This window comes from Argentina silus, assembly GCF_951799395.1.
Source record: "Argentina silus genome assembly, chromosome: X".
Lineage (NCBI taxonomy): Eukaryota > Metazoa > Chordata > Actinopteri > Argentiniformes > Argentinidae > Argentina > Argentina silus.
In genome coordinates, this window is record NC_139653.1 from 10742749 (window position 1) to 10765334 (window position 22586).

The window sequence follows — 22586 nt, forward strand, 5'->3', positions numbered from 1 at the left end:
GGACTTGCTTTACCACTCTAATGTCTGCTGGTTAAGTTTGTCGGATAAAGGTGTTTTGCTGAGCCTGCAAACTAGCTGCCAACCTCAAAGCGGTAGCCGTCCGTTCTTGCGTTGACTGGTTGTTAGCGTAATTAGCATGTTTGGTGGAAAAGTGACGGCTGATGTATTCCTTTAAAACCGCAACGGTTTCTTGGCAAATAAGATATACAGCCTTTCACCGGACTTCAGTGAAAAAGTATTTAGTTGCCCATTCCTTATTAAACACTCGGCACTCACTGTCTACTTTTCTTTTCTTTGGCCCACTCATTGTTGCAGATGGGTTCAGAACAGTAGCAGAGTAATAACAGAGAGTAGCCCGGGCTCCGCAAAATCAAGTCAATGTATCACTGCCCCTAATGCGCCACCTGGTGGAACGCCAGGCATTACAGGACAAGGTCAAATGAATGCAGTCATGATTATGATATGATTTGATTTGGGTAATTCTGGGATCAACCCTCAAATCATCCCCCTACACATAATTCTATTAAAAAATTAAAAATGTTCTTAACATTTAATTAAATCAACTAGTTTTTGCCATTCCTTCTTGCACTCATTATGTTTCCACATCATTTCCTTTAAAAAATCAGTTAAACATCCACCTTTACACCCTTTCATTTCTTTAATCACTGATTTAAATTTATTCCAATAACTCTCAATATTTTGAGTATGTATTCCACTAACTGGATCAACAAAATTAGTTGAATGATTGATCAATCGGTGTTCAAAGTTATTCAAAGTCCCAATTGAATTATAAGCAGCCCACATATCAGAATATATTATGAAACCCGGGAGACAAACCCGTTCAATTTTTGGTAACAGAGTAGCTGCTGAACGATTAGGAACTAGTTCTAAATCAATTCTGGATGGAGAATAACTGGTATCGGCAATGCCAAAAACCCACAATTGCCCATTTGAAACTCTACCTCGATGATATTTAGGCTTGTGCCTGAACAAACTTTCATCGATTTGGCATATTCTACCTTGACCTCCCAAATTGACAACATTTTCAGCATAATAGCTTACTGTTTTAGCTCTTAATTGAGCGTGTAAACGCTCAATAGAGGCTTTTGTGCATCCAACCTCAGAAACAACCTGCTCTATTTTGTAGTTTCTCATCCATTTGTGACAAACCTTAACACAGTCCTTAAGATCTATGTTAAACTTTTCAAAAAAACTATTCTTTCTTATGGAATAGTACTTCTTGTTACAGCAGTTCAAAGTAAAGCACCTAAAAGCCTGTCCGTCCCGGTTACGTTTGTATGGTTTAATAACCATTAAATTTGCACAACCGGAGCACTTAACAAGCGATTCAAGCAACCCCAGACGTTACAAATACTCAGCAATCCCTTGAACTGGGCCATTTAAAATAGGTTCCAAAACTTCAATGTAAAAATTGTGCATGGGCAAAAAAATATTTTAATTTAATTAATATTCAACCCTCAAATCTGTACCAATCTTCGCCGGATTAAAAAGACAAACTGGTCGGATGTGGCCCGCGGGCCGTAGTTTGCCCACCCCTGCGAGGATGCTTTTTTCTTTGCCAAGAAATCCCTTTTTCTGGCAAAACCAAATTAAAGATTCAGCACTTGTTTCATGAATACAGCATCAGGCTCTAAGGTCTGCCTTGGTACATTGTCATTGTTGCTAAGAGCACAATTTACAGCACAATTAGCTAGAAAAACAGAACTTCGCTCTTCCTCTGGAGAAAATGCATTGTGGAATAACAACAATCTACAGTTTGCAGGTCAGAGCAAGTATAAGAGGGAGCAATGCCTCGCAATAAATCCTGCAAGCGCGCACACACACACACACACACACACACACACACACACACACACACACACACACACACACACACACACACACACACACATACACACACACACACACTGTACAATAGTGACAATGTATTTCTATGATGCCAAACATCCTCCCACACATGGGTCTTCGGCATATTGTGTGTGGGTGATAGAACGCATCTCATTAAGTTCATATTCATACAGTTTGATATTATATGGAAATTTTTTCACTCAATGACAATACACTGAAACAGTCTTGGGGAGTAGTGCCATTACATGTAACTACATTTTTTTTTACATTTATTTTTCAGTAGCTTGGTGGTAGTTAAACTCAATTTAAATCCTAGTAGTGTATTCAGTAGTTCATTACATTGAACTAGCCAGCCATTGAATTTCAAATGTCCCTACAATTTCTTCCCTCACTGCTTCCCATCTATTAAACCTACTTAACCTTACCTGTTTTTTCTTTTTCAGTGATGTCAGAGTGATTCAGTCATGCACATTCTGTCATACAGACTGGTCACCTGTCAGTAATGACTGTTGTGTGTTGGACGAAGTAGTTTTGATGAAGTGACTGTTTTGAAGTAGTTTTTAGTTTGACACTATATAGCTATAATTCTCTCAAAGGTAGCTTTAGTGGGGGCACTTAGTGGCCTAGCATACTAATGCGCTTACCATGTAATCACAAGGTTCCTGGTTCGATTCCGACCCTCAGCCTCTCTTGCATGTCATCCCTCCTCTCTCTCTCCCATCCTTCCTGTCAATCTCTACTGTCTCTAAAAAGAAGAAAAAAAGTAGCTTTAGCGTCGTTCAATTTATTTCCTTGTAATTGGTCATTTAGTTAAATCTTCCCCAACACTGCTGATATAAGGTGATAAATGAGCATGGTTGATGGCCTTAGAGATGCTGAAATCTGCTGAAAAGAGATTGTGGAGGTTGGTATGGTGGTGGAGGGAGGTGGTGTTACCAGTTACAAGACACTCACTTCTTGATACTTTCATGTACTGTTAGGCAATTGAATCCACATAATCTGTGTTTTGTCTGTTGAAGAGCAAGATGAGTAGTCAAATCTCGTCTTCGCCAGCTGCTGTGTTGCCTCCCACGAATTGCATATGCTCACAACATACCACGTTAGCTGGTACAGATGGCTAGAGACTAGTTAATAGCTGACTCTTGCAACTTATATTTACCGTAGGCCTACCTTAGCTGAGCCTCATGGAATTAATGTACCTCTGATGTATACAAAGATAATAGAGGATATCTATAGGAGAAAAAGTATGTGTTGTCAGTGGTATTAAGGAAACAGAGTACTTTCACTGTAACTGCCTATACCCCAAACATTTGAAAGGTATGTGGAGAAGCCCAGCTGGCAGCACATAGTGCCCTCCGTAAATATTGGAAAGAGGAAGCATTTTGTCTTTGTATCATCAGCTTTAAATGTTTTTTATTTTTTCAGATTGGTTTCACCATTTACCATTCGCCATTTATAAATTACAACACTTTTTATACATAGTCATCCTATTTCAGGGCTAAGTATTGGAATTTGGCTTGAAGGTGTTTCTGGTTAGTCACTATTGGTGCCTGTCAATATGAGGACCAACGAGACCTCAATGAAAGTCAAGGAAGCCATTAGAAGGCTAAAATATCAGAAAAATCTATCTGAAACAGCCAAAACCTTAGACTTACCAAAACAGTTTGTAACTGAAGAACGCTCACCATAATTAAGAAAAAACCTAAAACAACTGTCCCAGAGACCTGGAACACTCTCCCACGAGGTAGGCGTGAATGTGTGAGAGACTACCATCCACAGAATATGTCACCAGCCAAACTACAGAAGATTTAGTCGAAAAGTGCATGAGTTTTAGTCACATTTAGTAAATGTTATCCTTCATAGTTCTAGTTTATTTAGTCAACGAAAACTGGACATTTTAGTCTTGTTTTAGTCAGATTTAGCCAAATACTCCCAGGTTAAAATCCACCATGGACACATTTTTAGGCAAAAACAGTTATTGAAAATTGGCCACAAAATGTCAGTAGGTTGTGTGATGTAGACAGGTTGTACGATCAAGTATGCTGTTTTTTCAAAAGTTGTAATGCTTCGTGGCTGTCTGCTGCACCTGTTGAATTATTAATAAGTAATAAGCTGAGACATGAAACATTCTTTCTTTGGCGTATTATTTATATAATGGCATAAAACCAAAAGAGGATGCATTATCTCTAAAAACATAGTATAAAAAAACTAAACTTGAGACTTACTGTCTCAAACTAGAAAGGTACAGTTCTTAAATAAATGTTATCAATAGCTTGAAGTGCTTTAGAAATATAATGAACTGTTTAATAATAGCATTTTAGATAATATTAAATAAAACAGGTGTGTTGTATCGGGGGGGGATGCAGAAATACCACATTCTAAACAGTGATTGATTGACTGATGATTAACTGGAAAATAAAACATGGTTTAGTAAGTCGTCCCTGGCATCAAGGAAGCAGCTGAACCGCTGGTCCATATTGGCCCTCATCTTTTGTGCCAGTGTAGCTAGGTTCTAGTAGGTTCTGGTCTGGGCCAGGAGGAACTTGGACAGATGTGTCCTCAAGTCCAAGAGCACAGGCACAACCAGGGACAGGGAACTGGTGTCACTTTGGAGCATCTTTGTGTGCTCTGCGAAAGGGAGTCCTTCACTTCAAGAAGGCGTGATACCCTCTGATATGAGCTGGATCATCTGGTGGAGAAGTCTTTCATGAGAATGAGTCCACACTGCTGGAGCAGTCGCTCTGTGGCCATTGATGACTTACGGATGAGCCTCACTGTCAAGTAGTCGTTTGATAGTGATTTCCTTCTGGATCATGTGACCGCAGGGGGCCCTCTCCATGGCTCTGCACCTAGTGGATAAACAGACAGAGAAGACAGACAAACACTTTATTTATCATCCAGAGGAAAATCTATTTACTTGAGCACATAATGCATTATACAATGTTAACACACACACATCATCATCATCATACTGTATGTGTCATAATAACCAAACATGTTAAATGACAAGACAATATCTATCCTGCAATTGATAATGTTAACAGTCAGCAACAAACACAAACTCTCCTGGGCATCCTCCTCCTCAGAGCTGGTGTCCTCTTCATTGTAGTACTTGAAACTGCAACCATGTTGCTCCCATTGTCTGTAATGGCGGTCAACATTTTCTCTTTTGGAATTCCCCAGTCCTCTGTGACACCATTTAACGTGTCAAAGTGACAAATTCAAAGTGTCTTGATTGTTCCAGGTTTAACAGTATGTGCTCCACTTTGTTTTGCTCAGTGCAAAAATAGCATGCGCTAATTACAAGAAAGGAAGCTGTAAGACCTTTCTTAGTCCATATATCTAAGCCAATTGTTATTTTCCGTGCTGTGGCCAGTTTGTCTCTAAATTTAAGTTTTTCGTCATTCTACATTTTTTCCAATGTTGCTTATTTTTGGTACAGTCAGCCTTTTATCAAAGTTCTCCATCATCATAATGAAGACCTCATGTTACACTGTTCAGGGAGGTAGGACAGTGCATCCGATCCATTGGGCTATCGCCTCTTCTTTTGCTTGTTGCTCCTGTGAGTCTGGTTTGTACAAGAGATGAATGCACCTACAGTATGACAGTTGACCTCTTTTCTACTAGGTTGCTGCTTTTCTGGTGCTTTGTCTGGGATGTAGGTGAGAGAGATACAGTGAACACAATTAGTTTCAACAGATACATTCCAATTAGCTAATTCAATAATGTGAGCGAATCAACTCCATGATTTTAAGATCAAATTTATGTGATAACACAACACATATAACAGTAGCAGGCCAACACACGTCTTCCATATAAATTGCTTTGCAATCTTGTAACCAGCAGATGTCGCAATTTACACTTACAGTAGCTTAACTAGAAGAATCCAGCAAATTTACATCCAATGTAATGTTAGGCAAACTTTTCCGAGGTCCGAGGTTGACGAATGACAAGGCTAAAACTATGGAACAAGACTAGAGCGGCTAACTTGGCTTACTAGCATTAGTAGTAGGAAGTTAGCTAGCCAACTTAGCTAGCCTTGACTGCTAATGCTAGCTAGATATGCTAAATTGTCCCAGCATTGTTGTACCATTCTAATACATACCAACACACACCCCTGCCTTTTGAAGTTGGCAAGCCTTTTGAAACATCGATAATTACATTACCTCTGGTGCGCCTTCAGGTGTCTCTTCAGGTGTCTCTTCAGGTTCGTGATGTTCTTCCCACCTATTTCATGGCTGCAATGTTTCTCTCCCGCCACTACAACACATTCGGTTTTCCTTTCCGCAAAATTATACATGAAGTGGGTCCATATGTCGACCCTTTTCTTCCTCACAAATCCTGCCGTTGCTATAATGTATTATTATCTCTATATTAGTTGTCACCCTCTCACGTTTGCTATTTCAGTTGGTTGACTTGTTGGAGAAGAAGAGAAGGCTCAAGCGGGCAGCATGAGGAGTTAAGTACAGTCAGTATCCAATAACAAGGATGCATTCTCACACTTACATTTTGCAAGATGCGTACATGTGATTGGATAAAACATTTTTTTTTATTTGTCAATCAATTTGCCATCACTTCGTCTCGTCTTTCATCTCTCAACGAAAATATACCTGTTATATTTAGTCAGTTTTAATTTTTTTAAATATGCATTTTCATCGTTAACGATATTATAGAATATAGAACAGATTTAATCAACGTTTTTATTTTCTAATATAAATTTCGTCTTATTATTGACGCATATATTTTGTCAAAATGTTTGTTAACAAAATTAACACTGATGTAGGGTCGACCGATGTGCACGTCGACATCAAGCTCCCTTCATGAAATGACAGGGTGCTCCTCTGCCGTCGTTCTGGCACGCCGAAATGGATGCCAGAGAGGTCATCACAGAGAAGGTTTTGCGCTTGTCGAGCAGGTCCTGTAAGAAGGAGAAGATCGCAGAGAGAGGGCTTTGAAAGGGCACAATCTCGCTGATGGTCGGCGCTGTAGTACTCTAAATCGTGGCAACCACGTTCGAAAGCAGGCTTTCCAAGACTAGGTTGGACTTTTCATGGGCCATAGCTCCATCAGCTCAGGATGAGAGTGGAATAATTGGCCTTGTGCTTGAGACAATAACATAGAGTAGCTTAGCTATCTGTGACCTCCAAGGTTTCCCAGGCCAATTCGGGGCTATGCGTGCCCATTGGTGGGTGAGAGTGTCTATGCCTAGCAGAGCGGGCTGATCTGTGATCGCAAAGAATAACAGACATTTTCTTGTGATGCAAACAAATTTACGTTTTCCATGCCGTAGCATCTCCAAATCTCTTGGACGACCTGCAGGTGTAGTCACCATTCCCCTGGAAGGGGTCCTCCTCGCAACAGTGAGTCCGCTCCTGTGTTCAGCTTTCCTGGCACATGAGTGACCCTGAGGGACAACAAATGTTTGTTGCTCCACGTCAACAAACCATTCTGGACAGGACGTGATATCCCGGCAGGAATGGGAGAAAGTGCTTCAGAGTTGGAAACAGTGTAAAGCTTGAGTATGTTTATATGAGCTGTGAGTCAGATACTCGCAAGATACTCTCAAGTAGGCGAATCTCAGAAACCGTCTGTGTGCCTGACAAACTTTGATGTGGATATAGGCATCTTTGATGTCGACCGTTGTGAACCACTTGTTAGGGCGAATGGCTTCCAACAGAGCCTTGTATAAGCATGTGAAACCAGGCCACCTGCAGTTGGCCCTTAAGAGGGAGGACAGTGATGTAGACCTCTACAGACCTCTACAGACCTCTTGTTCTTGCATCTCGAATCGACTCTCCCCTTCAGGTCCTCGAGAACCACCTCGAACAACCTAGCCGGGAAGACGGAGCCATTGAGGATGTCACACCGTTTGCAGTATGTAATCTTGGATTTCTGTTGGCCCACCACAGAGAGCCCACCACATCACCTTCCCCATGGATTGGGCCATGACCTTGATGGTGTAGGTCACGTGGTCTGCGATGTGGCGGAGCTCCAGGAGTTTGTCCACATTGACACCTGCCTCTGTGTCCTTGGACAAGGTGGCGTCGTGCGCCAACTCCGCCAGGTAGACTGACAGGGGTGCGCTTGCATTAACATTGTGTGCTTCCTGCGCCGCAGAGCGGGTAGATGTGGTCATAGGTGTGAAACCCAAATCAATTCGCACCCCTGGGAGCAGGAGAGGAACTAGCCTTAGGGTCAAGACACTCAGCCAGCTTCCATCAGAGGCAGGTTGGGCCACCTAGGCCTCTTCTCTTCATGGGCTTTGTAGTGTCTGGTGCCACTCGCTGCCTTGGGTGAGATGGGCTCCTTCCAAGATGCCTTGATGGTATCGAGGCATTCAGCAAGGAGAGACAAGCACTGCTGTGTGGATGGGAAGTCACCCCTCAGGGTTATCCCATCTAGCCTTGTACTCTTGGGCGGTGGCAGTTCCCCAGGTAGCTCAATCTTGAGAGGGGGGAGACTGCATCCATAATGGACATGTCCGGGTTGTAGGAGACCTCATCCTTTGGCTCCCATATTGCTATAGCAAGGAGGGAGTCCAGACCAAAGCTATGATTTCCATCCCTGGAGAGAATGTTGAAGGCGCAGTAGAGGAATAGCTTGCCAGATAGCTTGTTGTCTTCACCATCGCAGGTGCTCTGCAGAAATGGTGCCCTCAATGTACTTGACCCTCCGTCCGTGGACCTCAATATAGAGCAGAGCACATAGCTCACAGAACAAGGCATTGAGGACAGTGGCCCGTGCGTGGATTAAACCCAAGCACAGTAGGCAGATTTTGTATGTCTTGCTTCCACAAAGCATGGCCACATCCATTCGGCCCGCCTCCTTGGTGTGGTTTCTTTTGGATCTAGTCGAACCCAGAGCCATGTTTCCTGCGGGAGAAAATAGAGACACAGTGGTTATTAAAGAAGTTGGCATGCTCACTACAGCCAGGGCCAACAACCGAAAGAGTAAAATCTCCCTAGAGAGAAAAAAATTGGCCACACACCAAAGTGGCACAGCAATGAAGCTACACATAAATGGTGGAAGATAGCGTGCCAATTGCCTGAGAACAACTGAGAGTGTTGCTATTTTGTGCTAGCTCTGTCCTCGCAACTGTCAGATTAGCTGCATGCTAAAGTCGTAGTAACGACGAACATGCTAGCTAGCCAACTGGTTAGCCAAAGCTCACACTAGGGACCTAGGTTCATTATATACACAGTCATACACAGTACACATCTAAGGGCTAGACGTAGCCTACATGAAGGACCTAGCAAGTTATAATAATAACCTCAGGAATTATCATTGAGCTAGCAGGGATTCAATCAATTCCAAAGAATTGTGAGCATGCAACCTAACTACAAACCTTCTCGTGTTAGCCTGCTAGCTCAGAGAGTTAGCAGTATCTTGCAAGGTAAAAACCGCCTAACTTCTTTAAAATGTTGTGCTGAACCACAGGATTCCAGTAGAGACAATCTAACACCCCAGGAAAATCCTAGTATTCTCAGTAGAAGTTAAGTTGTAGCTAGCTACAATAATACAACTACAACTAAAGTAGACAGTCACTGAGTGAGGAGTGGAAAGGATGAAATGGCGCAGCCAGTACCAGGCATGACTTTATAAGGGTCAGAGAAAGGTACACAACAGTGCATGACCTATAGTGTGGTGTTGACCACATGTTCAACACATGTTCCACTTCAGTGGGAATGAGACATTAATTGATAATAGTTTTAAAAAAATTCAATGTCTCATGACTTTACTGCACATTCTATTCTAGTGCACCCTAGATACAATTTGGCCATGTGCCAGGCAATAATGCATGCCAACCAACTGACTCATGAAATATTCACTGTTATTCCTCAGGAACTTTGCGTTACAAAGTATTTGCTTTTTTTAGGCTTTTTCCCCCACCCTGACTGGCACTGACATTTGTCATTGAGAGACAAAAGAGTGAACCAGGGGTCAGTTTCATTGCAATTGAGTCAATTCAGGAAGTGATGTGAATTTACAATTATTTATTTTTTTACTTTTGATTTAAAATACTTCTAACTTTCTTTATTGATGAATCAATGAAAATGAATGCCCTTTTTGTAACATTCCGTCCTGTGCATTAGTGTTGGTTGTCTTTGTTTTTGTTTTTAATTTGTTTCCTGTCTTACTCACAGTTTTTCATTTCTGTCACTTTGTTATAGCCTTTTGTGTTTTCCTGCTTGTGTATGATTGTCTGCCCCGCCCTGATTTATTTCACCTGTTCCTTACCATCATTCCCTGCGTATATAGTCTGTGTGGGCCTCAGATTCGTTGCCAGTTTGTTTATTGTGCCTCTGTGTCAATACATCAGAGCAATCTCCCTCTTGTCTAGTTTTTTCATGGTTTTTGATCTTTGAGTGTTCTTTTTGACTTAGAATAGTAAATACTATTCTTTTGGATCAAGCCTGTGTCCTGAGTCATGCTATTGAGTCCTCTGCCCAAGTACTAGTCATTACAGTACGAACTGGCCATACTATGGACTCATCCGACTCAGACAATCTGCTTAGGGATGAGAGAGCTGACAGAGTGTCACAAGGGCCTCTAGGGTTCCATCAGCGGCCAGGTTTTCCACCTGGTTGATCAGCAGCTGGCAGTGCACCTCAAGACTCGTCAATTCTCCTCCTGTTTCATCGCCTGTCCCGACCCATGATCCAGTACCTGTCTCCGCTCCTGATCCAACTCCAGTTCCTGCTCCCATGCTCACCACCAGCTCTGGCTCCTCACCTCTCCAACCCAAGCGGTTTTCTGGGGACTCCGGTAACTGTCGGTCATTCCTGGTTCAGTGTGGGCTGCACTTCGAGCTACAGGCGTTTTCTTTCCAGACGGAGCGTTCCAAGGTGGCCTACATCATCACTCACCTGACCGGCAGAGCCGAAGCCTGGGCTACGGACGAGTGGGCTAGGGATTCTCCAGTTTGCAATTTCCTGGAGCTTTTCACTCCGCAAGATCTTCGACCACACAACCCCCGGTCGAGAGGCAGCAAGAACACATATGGGCCTGCATCAGTGTAAGAGGCAGGTTTCCGATTATGCCATTGACTTAGTGCTGCCGCTGAATGGCCTACTCCCACTAACTGGAAATTGGTGCAATGTTTTGGGGGTTTTGCACATTTTTATAGGCGGTTTATTAGAAATGTTAGCACTGTTGCCGCCCCACTGCATGCCCTCACCTCCTCCTCTGTCAGATTTCAGTGGTCTCCCCAGGCAGAGCAGGCCTTCCGGAGGTTAAGGGAGTGCTTAACCTCGGCCCCAAACCTCACTCTTCTGGATCCCCTTCAGCAGTTTGTGGTGGAAGTGGATGCCTCGGACATGGGTATCGGGGTGGTCCTCTTGCAGCGGTCCCAGGAGGACAACAAGCTCCATCCGTGTGCCTTTCTTTCCCGTAGATTTTCTCCCGCCAAAAGGAATTATGACGTGGGAAACAGGGAGTTGTGGGCCATCAAGGCGGCTCTGGAGGAGTGGCATCACTGGTTGGAGGGAGTGGACCACCCTTTCTTGGTATTGGCTGATCATTAAAACCTCGAGTACATCAGGTCCGCCAAACATCTCAACTCCAGGCAGGCCAGGTGGGCTCTATTTTTTAATAGATTCAATTTTAGTTTGTCCTACTGGCCTGGTTCAAAGAATGTTAAGCCTGATCTTCTGTCTCGCCTGTTTGATCCTGACTCTGCCCCAAGGGCTTCCACCAACATTCTGCCCTCTTCCTGTGTGGTGGGGGCCGTTACATGGGGTATTGAGGCAGAGGTCAAACAGGCGAATGTTGATGTCCCTGTTCCGGATGGCTGTCCAACGAACCGATTGATTGTCCATATCTCCCAGCGCTCGCAGGTGATCCATTGGGCTCATACCTCTGTCCTCTCTTGCCACCCTGGAATACGACAGACTCTATTCGTGATCAGGCAATGCTTCTGGTGGCCTTCCATGCGAAGAGAGGTGGGGAATACGTGGCTACCTGTTCTGTGTGCCCAGAACAAGGTCTCCTGATGTCCGCCTCCTGGTCTCCTGTGCCCGCTCCTTGTGCCTTATTGCCCCTGGTCTGACATCTCTCTGGACTTCGTCACGGGATTACCCCCCTCGGAAGGTAACACCACCATTCTGATGGTGGTGGACAGATTTTCCAAAATTGTGCATTTTATCCCTCTCCCCAAATTGTCGTACACCAAGGAGACAGCGGAGGCAATGTTAATGTTACTGCAACATCCTGTCCTGTGCATTAGTGTTGGTTGTCTTTGTTTTTGTTATTCATTTATTTTCTGTTTCACTCAGTTTTTCATGTCTGTCACTTTGTTATCTGCCCTTTTGTGTTTTCCTGCTTGTGTGTGATTGTCTGCCCCGCCTCAATTGATTTCACCTGTTCCTTACCATCATTCCCTGTGTATATAGTCTGTGTGTGCCTCTGATTCGTTGCCAGTTCGTTTATTGTGCCTCTGTGTCAATACATCAGAGCAATCTCCCTAGTGTCTACTTTTTTCAAGGTTATTGATCTTTGAGTGTTCTTTTTGGCTTTCTCCCTGTTGGACTATTTGCCTGGATCTCAGTTTTCTGTTTTGCTTACCCCTTTCTGGATATACGCTACTGATTGACTGCCCCCCCGTGTACCGAACCTTTTTGTAGTAAATACTATTCTTTTGGATCAAGGATGTGTCTTGAGTCATGCTATTGAGTCCTCTGCCCAAGTACTAGTCATTACACTTTTTGCAATCATTGAATTGCAATTTTTATTTACTTCCTGAATTGACTGAATTGAAATTCAACTGAGTCCAATCCTGGGGGGAACATGATCAGTGGAAAGCAAAGTCATGTGGCAAGCAGGTGGAAAACAGAAAGGGATAATCTCTGTTTTGTGCTATTATTTTCTTCCTCTCTTTACACACCCTGTTTACCTTAGTGTATCCCTCCTACAAGGCTCCATCTCTCTCTCCCTCTGCTATCTATTGGTGCAGTGCTGTTGGTATGTGAGCTGTGCAGAGCTGCTCTGAGCGTAATGAGGAGGAGTGGAGTCCACAGCGTTCATCAGGCCTCTCACCCTCTCAATTAGTCAGAGAGAGTTTATCTGCACTGCATAGAGAGGCCAGCGAGAGATCAATCTGCAGCCCTCCATTCTTTCCTGCTCTCGCCCTCCCCTCCTCATACCCCTGCTGTTCAGTGCAGAGGCAAAAGGCGGAGCAAACAAATGCAGAGATTCTTCCCTTCATTTCATCTATTCAATCCTTCCTGCAAAATAAGTTTCTGTCACAAACTTTCAGATCCACTATGTACTGTATGGATTTTGTTAGGAGTGCATTGTTTTCACTATTCTTCAGTAAATGCATTGAATACATAGGCATCCCAAGTGCAATAATGGATAGACCATACAGTGTAGACAAATATAAGACACAATTAAACCTAAAGTGGCCCTGTCAGATTTGTGGCCAGCCAATTGACTTGGATATCCTTGCAACAAAATATACATGACTCTTTCCTATAGCTGCATTTGAGATTCCAAGAATGGCATTGCAGTCCCTGGTTGACTTTATGCTGTCACTGCTGGGTTATTGAAAGACCATTAATGTACGAGTAGTTAATCAAACATTATTATACTGTAGTCTCTCTCTGCAAAGGGAATTGAAGAAGAAGCATCCACTGATAGAAGGCTATTAAGCTACAGTCAGCACATTTTGAAAAGTTGCTGCAATGCCTTCTCCTTTGGGGGAGAGTAAAACATCGGGCTCACCAATGTGTGAGTGTGGTCTTTGGCTTCTACTACAGAAATGGGATTACCATACAGATTGTATTATTCAATTACCCATCCATTTGTGATTATATTATTGCCACACCAGCCTGAGCTGACACAGATCAGTGAATGAGTAATACTTCCACTGTGATAAGAGAGCTGGGTCCAAAATTGCAATTACAAGACCAAGCTACTGTATAGGCCTGCAGTGCCATGTCTGCATTATTCTCAGTCACTTACAATTTACTAATACAGTACAGGCCAAAACACACTGTGGAAAGGAATAGTAGTCCAACAAAAACATTTATCAAGTAATTGGTCATGGTAATAAGGTCATGGTCTCGTGAATGTCTAGAGCCCTGGAGAGATCAGTGGAGAGATCTCAATACTTGTGAGGGTTTTTACAGATCTATTTTCCTCTCGTCTTTTGTTTGATAAGTTGGATTCCTGTCTTGTGAGGAATCCTCCTCTCTCCCGCTGCTTTCTCCACTGGCCACCAGTGGCCGCCAGAGACTCCTCACTGTTTTCCCTTAATTAACCTTGTTTAGTTTATTGGCTACACCTGTGTCTTGTTATCCGACCAGCATATAAGCCTGGCTCAAATTGTACCTGTGACGAGTCCTATCATTCCTCCAGGTCCAGTATCCTGTTGGCAGCCTCCATCTCCTGGGGAAACCACCTCCATCCTCTCAAGGCTTTTATAGACTCTGAAACAGCTGGCACTTTTATGGACATCAGCCTGGCCAAACAGCTCAAGACCTGGTCAGTCTCAACCAACCTGTCACCGTTACCACTTTTGACATTAGACCCCTAGGTTCTGGAAGGGTTTGCCACCTCACCATCCCTTTACATCACAAGACCATCCAGTTCCATCTCATCCACTCCCCAGAGTTCCAGGTGGTCCTTGGTTACCCGTGGCTGGCCCGTCATAACCCTCAGATTGACTGGTCCCTCGATGCGGTGATAGGATGGGGGCATACCTGTCATGCCACCTGCCTCTTCCCTAACTCCCCTCCTCAGCCTCTTCAGCCTCCAGCTCTGCTCAAGTTGTCCCGGGTTCCCCCTGAATACTCCGACCTGGGGGATTCAAGATTCAAGATTCTTTATTTGTCACGTGCATACAAGTATACAGTATACAATAAGTTTTATAACTAAATAAAATAAAATAAAAATAATAAAAAATAAAAATAAATAGAATATAAACAGCAGTATAAACCACGGTGAAGCAATGTACACAATGAAATGGCTATATACAATGGCAATGACAGGTTAACAGTACAGTTAATTACAGTGAAGATGAGTCTGCAATGGGTAATTATGTATGTGCTATGATGTCAGTGAGTGTGTTAGTGTGTTGAGGGGGGCACTGTGGGGTCATCGTTGATGACCCTGATGGCATGGGGGAAAAAACTCAGTCTTAGCCTCTCTGTTCTTGCTGCATGACAGCGAAGGCGTTTGCCTTACCGCAGCAGCTGAAACAGTCCGTTATGATCTGGTCCTACACCTCCTGGTGTACAGGACATGGAGAGGGGGGGGGTTGGAGCTCCCATGGTCTTTTCTGCCAGGCGTACCACCCTTTGCAGAGCTCGCCTGTCCTGGGCCGTGCTGTTACCGTACCAGATGGTGATGTTACCAGCCAGGATGCTCTCCACAGCTCCAGAGTAGAAGGACTGAAGGATCCTCCGGGAGACTTTAAATTTCCTCAGCTGCCTGAGATGGAACAGGCGTTGCCTTGCCTTTCCCACTGATGTGGGTAGTCCAGGTCAGGTCCTCTGTGATGTGGACTCCCAGGTATTTAAAACTGCTCACCCTGTCTACAGCAGTCCCACCGATGTCCAGCGGTGTGTAGGTCCTTGGATGTTGTGTTCTCCTGAAGTCCACAATCAGCTCTTTTGTCTTGGAGATATTCAGGATGAGGCTATTCTCCTGACACCAGAGTGACAGGTCCGCCACCTCGTCCAGGTAGGCTTCCTCATTGTTATCTGAGATCAGCCCCACCACAACTGTGTCGTCCGCAAACTTAATGATGTTGTCGCTGGACTTAGCCACACAGTCGTGGGTGTACAGGGAGTAGAGGAGGGGGCTAAGGATGCAGCCCTGGGGGACCCTGTGCTCAGGATGAGTATGCTGGAGGTGTGTCTACCCACCCTGACCACCTGTAGCCTGGCCGTCAGGAAGTCCAGAATCCAGGCACACCGGACAGCATTCTCACATTCTGACTGTCAAGGTGAGAGAGAGTGGTGTGGAGGACCTGGGAGACTGCATCATCCGTGGATCTATTTGGTCTGTATGCGAACTGCAGTGGGTCCAAGGTCAGAGGGAGGGAGGAGCCGATGTATTCCTTAATCAGCCTCTCAAACACTTCATGACCACTGAGGTTAGAGCCACGGGTCTATAGTCATTCAAGCAGGCTGGGGAGGTGATCTTGGGCACAGGGATGATGGAGGATCTTTTAAAACAGGTGGGTACTACAGAATTAGCCAGTGATAGGTTGAACATGGTAGTGAACACAGGAGCTAACTGGTTAGCACAGGTCATCAGTACTCGCCCAGGTATGCCATCCGGGCCAGCAGCTTTCCTTGTATTCACCTTCAGCACAGCCCTTCTCACGTTGTGTTCCGTTACGGAGAGTGCTTGCTCTGCCCCAGTGTGTGAACTCCCAACAGCCGCGTTAGCCAGCACTCTGACGTTGTTGTTGTTCGCCAGCGTTCAGGTCTTCGGCTAGGGAGGCATCTGCACTTCCGGTTGAGGGGGGTGCGTTCCTGTAGTCCGTAATAGACTGTAGTCCTCGCCATAGGCTCCTGGAGTTGTAAGCAGCGGTGCGGGCTTTCAGAGCGGCGCGGATGGAACTGTCGACCCAGGGTTTCTGGTTGGGGTAGATCTTTACCATTCTTGTTGGTACAATGTTGTCGGCTAATGTTGAAATGAAGTCCAAGACAGTCTCTGCAAACTCGCTGACATCGCTGGAACTTGATTGAAACATATCCCAGTCGACGTCACTTCACGACCGCTTCCTGGAGGTGTTCAGTAAGAGGAGGGCCACATCTCTTCCCTGCTTTCGACCCTACTACTGTGCCATTGACTTCCTGCCTGATTCCTGTCCCCCCAGGGGTAGAATCTTCTCTCTCTACTCCCAAGACGGTGTCCATGGAGGAGTACATCCGTGATGCTCTCGCTACTGGCTTAATTCGTCCCTCAACCTCACCAGCTGCTGTTGGATTCTTTTTCGTAGGGAAGAAGGATGGAGGTCTCCACCATTGCATCGACTACTGAACACTGAGTACCTGGTCATGCCCTTTCGGACTGGCTAACGCTCAAGCAGTTTTTCAAGCACTCATAAATGACGTCCTCAGAGATATGCTCAATTGATTTGTCTTTGTCTACCTGGATAACATCTTCATCTTCTTGAAGAACCCTCATGAACACGTTCTGCATGTTAGGCAAGTCCTGCAGCGCCTCCTGAGTAACTATCTGTATGTCAAAATGGAGAAGAGTGAGTTCCATGTCAGCACGGTGTCCTTCCTAGGGTTCATTATCTTCGGGGGCAACATCCAGATGGATCTCGGCAAGACCCAAGCATTCAGCGACTAGCCCACTCTCCCCTCTACTAAACAGCTGCAGAGCTTCCTAGGCTTTGCAAACTTTTCCCAGAGATTTATCCGGGACTTCAGCACAGTTGCCACTCCTCTCACAGCGCTCACCAAAGGCTCATCCACCCAGTTCAGCTGTGTACTTTCCCAGCGTACCAGTGGCTGTGGGTTCTCAACATTTGTTTATCGTTTGGACTGACCACAAGAATCTGGCCTACATCCAGGACAAACGCCTAAACTCCCGTCAAGCCCGGTGAGCTCTTTTCTTCAACCACTTTGACTTCATCCTTTCCTACCTCCAAGAATCAAAAGCCTGATGCCCTATACAGGCACTTCCGGAACTGGATGAATCCCCTGATCCCATTCTCTCGAGCTCCTGGATTGTGGCACCGGTTTGCTGGGGTTAGCGGTTCGCGGTTAGTTGTTGCCAGGGCGTAACAGAGGGATGAGGATCCGTGTGGTGGACGTCTGCTTGTCCCCACTACAGTTTGCTCCCAAGTCTTGCAGTGGGTACTCGTCATGCCTGACTGGACATCCGGGAATCATTCCCTGGAGTTCGTCCGTAGGCGGTTTTGGTGGCCCACCATGGAGAGATGTGCGGTCCTTCATTGCTGCCTGCCCCGTCTGCGTCCATAATAATAAAAAAAACGGTCACGCCCCCAAGGTTTCCTTCATCCCCTTCCCATTCCTATCCCTCCTTGGTCTCACATATCGTAGGACTTCATCACTAGTCTCCCACCCTCACAAGGTAACACCATCTACTAGTTATAGCTGACCGTTTTTCTAAAACCTGCTGATTTATGCCTCTCCCAAACTCCCTACAGCCCAAGAGACAGCAGAACTCATGGTTCAGCGTGTCTTTTGAGTGTTTGGTCTCCTGCTGGACATCATCTCAGACTGGGGTCTGCAGTTCACTGTCCTCTTCTGGGGGGCCTTCTGCACTCTCATCGTGGCAACAGTCAACCTCTCCTCTGCGTACCGTCCCCAGTCAAACGGCCAGACGGAGAGGGTCAACCAGGACCTGGAGACAACCCTGAGATGTCTGTTAACCTCCAACCCCATGGCCTGGAGCAGCCACCTACTGTGGGTTGAGTATGCGCACAACACCCTAGCCTGTTCCTCCACGGGCATGTCTCCCTTCCAATGTCTCCTTGGTTACCAGCCCCCACTGTTCCTGGAGCAGGAGCCTGAAGTGGAGGTGCCAGCCGTGCAGAGGTTCGTTGCTCGTTGCCGCAGGACATGGAGGTGAACCTGGTCGGTCCTGCTGAAGGCCTGCTGGCATCAGCAGATCCAGGCCAACAGGCTGCACAGACCTGTGCCATTGCTCCATCCGGGGCAGAGGGTCTGGCTATCCACCCAGGATCTTCCCCTGCAGGTGGAATCCCGCAAGCTCTCCCCCTGTTTCATCGTCCCTTCAAGGTCCTCAGGAGGGTCAACCCAGTGGCCTACCGTCTTCAACTTCCCCACAACATGCAGATTAACCCCACCTTCTATGACTCGCAGATCCGGACAGTGGCCATCAGTCCCCTGGTTCTGATGATAAGACTGCCACCACCCCTGTGCATCATCGAGGATCAGCCAGTCCACCACCTGTAGGGTCTACACAGTCCACCGCCTGTCCACCCCTGCTTGCCGGGTCCACCGGAGCCTGCAATACCTGATGGATTGGGAGGGGTATGGGCTAGAGGAACCGTCCAGGATCCTGCCGCTGGACATCCTGGATCCGGCGCTTGTTGAGGAGTTCCGTCGCCATCACCTTGGGCGCCCCGAGTGAACATCAGGTGCCATTCCTAGAGGGGAGGGGTACTGTAAGGAATCCTCCTCTCTCCTGCTGCTTTCTCCACTGGCCACCAGAGACTCCTCACTGTTTTCCCTTGATTCACCTTGTTTAGTTCACCTGTGTCTTGTTATCCGACCAGCATATAAGCCTGGCTCAAATTGTACCCCATGTTCTATCCTGAGCCTTCACCTTATGATATACTTGTGTTCTTCAGTAAAGTACCTAGGTTTTTGGAATATTGCAAACCTTGCCCCTGCGTTATTGCTGCACTATGGTCCACACCACTTATCCCCATTACATGTCTAGTCCTGCAGCGATTGACTGAGATGCTTCATACTATTTGCAATGTATTACGGTACTGTAGGTTGGCACTCGCTTGGGTCCCTCCATGTTGTCCATAAACACCACTCACCAGTACAGCTACATCTTAACAGTCCCTCCTAAAGACCGTTTCACCCTCTCTACCCCCCCTATACTAACCCTAACCCTAACCCCAACCCCAACCCCGAGACCTCTTCACCCCTGCTACCCCCCTGTACAATTTCTCTCCTGCTAATAAAATATATTTTAAATACATAAATAAAATGATTTATAATGATTGCAACAAAAAAAAATATATATATAGCCTACTGGCATTACGACTGCCAATGGCCCCTGGTGTGAGCATTGATTAATTTGTCTCATGATGACTGTTGGATAGATGATTCACTTACTTAAACAAATGTATTGTTGTAAGTCGCTTTGGATAAAGGCGTCTGCTAAATGCCATAAATGTAAAATGTAAATGTATATTCACCATCCAACACAGTATGTCTTACTTTATAAGCAGTGCTTGTGTGTATCTGTTTCCGATCATCCCCTCCCTGTCTGTCTATGGTAATTGAAAGACCAGATGCTAAGGTAATAGCATCATCAATCAGGCTTCTCACCCCCTAGAAAAGTAAATGCCCTTTTTTCCACATTGATGTTTGATTCAGATCCACTGATGACCTCTTCAGACATCACTAGGACTCAATGACAAGAGACACTTGAGTGTTTGTGTTCTGCATGGACTGAACACACTTCCCAAACCTTGCAAACATGCATGCACTGCGGTAAAAGAGGGATCCTCAATTGTGTATCAGGCAAATACTGTAAAAATATTGCAGTAAGATCTGTAAGACCTGGCTTTAGCTGAAACCTTATAAGATCAGAGAGTGTTTAGACGTGCCTGCATTCATCTAGACCACAACAGGTGGTTGAATTCCATTCACTGTGCCACCACCCTTTGGCGCTGTCCCAACATAGTGCTCAAAGAGCCCTTTCCTGGCCTGCCCTCTCTGTGTTCTATGGTTAATCAATAAACAGAAACAAATGAGCAGGCAACTGCACCCACGGGACAGGTGCATGAGTATTGCTAGGTATTGTTATGCCTCTTTACAGCTGTAATCATTTCAGCATGAGGAGCTTGGCAAGCAAATTAATAAACAAGTGAGCCATGTTGGTACACTATCAAGCAAACAGCAGCAAATGAGATGATATACTGTATTATGGAGAAATAATGGTGTAATATTCATCGTGTGATATGTATTCTTCCCCAGTCATTGCGTGTGCATCTATCTATCATTGTGCTCATTCTCAGATTCATAATCTTAGCAAAGATCACAAAAATGTATGATTGATAGAATAATAGTCCTCCATACACAAAATTATAAACATAAAATTAAGTGTCTTGGAATAAATAAAATCTCCTTTCACATTTTTACATTTTGCTTGAGTATATGATAAATATCGATGCATTAGGGTTTGGTAAAAACAAGTCATTTTTGCATACAAATGCAGTGCTCAAAAAGTGTTTTTGATTGTTTGATGTGTAATAATTGTTTGATGTTTAAGAGGCACTTCAGAACATTTTCAACAATGGTACAGTACCTACAACTCACCTGTGATTCAGAACAGGACCAGGGCCTGTAGCATAAAACAAACTGTGAGGTAGAAAAAGAGAGCTTTCCTTTCCACCATGTACCACTTCAGTTAATTTGTGATTCAAATTACAAATGAATTATCCAATGGGCCGTCATTCCTCTAAATGCTATAAGCCTTGGTGCTGTTCTGAGGTGAGCCACTTTGAGCATGCTAAAGCCTCTGAAAACTGTTACTGTTCTCTGCTGTTAGGGTGGAGAAGACAATGTCCTTGTTTTAACAAGTTTTTAAGAGGAGCTGACACAGAACAGCTTGCTGTCTCTGAATGACTCTTGACACATCCAAAAGTGAAGATAAATGGCATTTTAACATCCTTTCCCCCAAACGTAATTGCCGTGGTAGCAGAGCTCACTGAGCTTTTCATTGTTGTTTCTTTCTTTTCCAGGAATATTCAGCAAGTCAAGAATAGATTATTTTAGACTACAGTCTAGGTTTAGTGTCATCTGTAAGTGTGTGTGTGTGTGTGTGTGTGATAAATTATGACCTTATGTTTCAATTCGTTTGATGCCACCATAAGGTCCTTCTTCGTGTGCTGATGTTAAATGGTATGCAGGCTTACAAACAACACAGGGATTAGCGTAATTCTATTAATGAATGCGATTACAGGTCTCCTCCAATGACTAACATCCTGACAGACTCATCACCCTGGTGGTCCATTGTTTCAAGGTCTTTTAAGCATGCTGCATCCTTCAGGTGGTTCATTTTCATGCTTTTGTTATAGAGGTCTATAATGGTAATATAGGTTAACTAGAGAAGGATTCTTTATGAGAATTCTATCCGTGCAAAATATTCAAATCAGAATGATGTTCTGTAAACAGCCTGGTCTGCCTCCAGGGGTAAGAAGGGGCGGGTCCATGAAAACTCACACAGATCACATCTGCTGCCTGTAAGGAGGAACAATCTGGAGAGGATGAGATGTTGACCCGACCGCTCCTTTACTTCCTATGAGTGTCAATGCCCAGATTCACGAGCGCTGTCTGCCTACTGTATGTCAGTCACATACTGTACACGAAGGCCAGAAAGGAACTAACTAATCTTAAGTGAGTTATTTACTTTTCAGCTTTGTATTATTTCTTTGGTATTTCTAAAACAGTAGGAAGTACTGTATGCATTCAGAGAAATTGTATGGTTCTGTAAGGAGCCCCCCTTGGGTCACATGGTAGAAGAAAAAAAATGTGTGAATCCATACTCTGTTTAGAAATCTGTACCCACGAATTGCAAATCCATGCCCTGCGATTTATAAACTGTCCCCTCAGATTCATAATCTCTACCCACGAATTACAAATCCATGCCCTCGGTTTTATAAACTGTACCTTCGAATTACGAATGCATGCCCTCGGATTTCCATACTATACCCTCGGATTTGTAAACCATGTGCTCGGATTTGCAATCCGTGGCCTTGGAAGCCTTTTTTCCCACAAATTTAACGGAACATTCGTGCCTGCATGGAGAGGACCGCATCCGCCCATTAAATCCAATTTATCTTGATTTAAGGGTAGATTTAATGCTATATGGTTGTGCATTGAACGTTCCACAACGTGTATTGTGTAATTCTGCATTTATTGACCTTTTCACTCGAAAAGCAACCTACGGTGCCCCCCTGGGGTCATATGGTAGGGAAAAAAATCCAAATGTGAATCCGTACTCTCAGTTTAGAAATCCGT